This window comes from Etheostoma spectabile, chromosome 9 (assembly GCF_008692095.1).
Source record: "Etheostoma spectabile isolate EspeVRDwgs_2016 chromosome 9, UIUC_Espe_1.0, whole genome shotgun sequence".
NCBI lineage: Eukaryota > Metazoa > Chordata > Actinopteri > Perciformes > Percidae > Etheostoma > Etheostoma spectabile.
Genome location: NC_045741.1, coordinates 3,646,000 through 3,646,918, shown reverse-complemented (window position 1 = coordinate 3,646,918; position 919 = coordinate 3,646,000). Strand labels below are relative to the sequence as shown.

General features: G+C 44.0%; 1 protein-coding gene across 15 annotated transcripts in view; it reads right to left on the bottom strand.

The window, feature by feature from the left end:
• Positions 1–919, bottom strand: part of fgfr3 (fibroblast growth factor receptor 3) — an 85,202-nt gene that overhangs the window by 16,374 nt on the left and 67,909 nt on the right. The window lies entirely within an intron of this gene.

The window sequence follows — 919 nt, the reverse complement described above, 5'->3', positions numbered from 1 at the left end:
TTTTTATTTAATTCAAGTCAATGGGTATACTGATTGCGATTTTTTCCACAATGGAGCATCCCTTCCAGAAACACCGCTTTAATCCATAGAATCCAGTCTATAAATGATACATGATAATATAACAGAATCCTCGGATCTGGGTCTAGTTAAAGTTACATTTCATGTTGAGCAGGCATATGATAATGGTATTAATCTTGCATGGATTTGCTGGGTCTTTGTAAATTATAGAGAGTAGTCTAGACCTGCTCTATCTGTACAGGGTCCTGAGATAACTCCTGTTGGGATTTGACACTATGAATAAAATTGAGTTTTGGTCTTGAACCTGTCCTGGTCTGTTTGAACTGGGTCGTGATTTGACTCGGACCTTGACCGAGGTTTGTCCTGGACCCCTGAGAGACTATGATGAGCGGAGTTTGCAGGCCGTGGCGACGCAGCTGCTCCACTTTATGTCTTTCTCCAAACAGTTGAGGGGCGAGTGTGCGTTCCACAGAGTGAAATCTAAAACTAACACTGACAGTCACAGGAGGGCATAAATATCCCCCGAGCTGAATCTGCTCCAAGATAAATGTGAACACATGCCACCAGTGTGACGCCTCCCGGCGTCCGCACGACGTCATCAACACGGCGGGACCGTGAGAGAACGTACGACCACTAGCTCTAGTTATTTATACACTCAGTTTGCACGAGTCCTGTCCTGTGAGCGATTCTTTTTAGAAGTTATGGATGTTGAGAAGACATGCAGAAGTCGTGCAGGGTTCTCATTGTGGCAACCATGCAAAAATAAATGACACTGTTTTTCCATGACTCTCCATAACTCATTCAGGGTGCTTCCTTCAAGTTCAAGACTCAATTTTATTTACAGTGTCAAATCCCAACAGGAGTTATCTCAGGACCCTTTACAGATAGAGCAGGTCTAGAC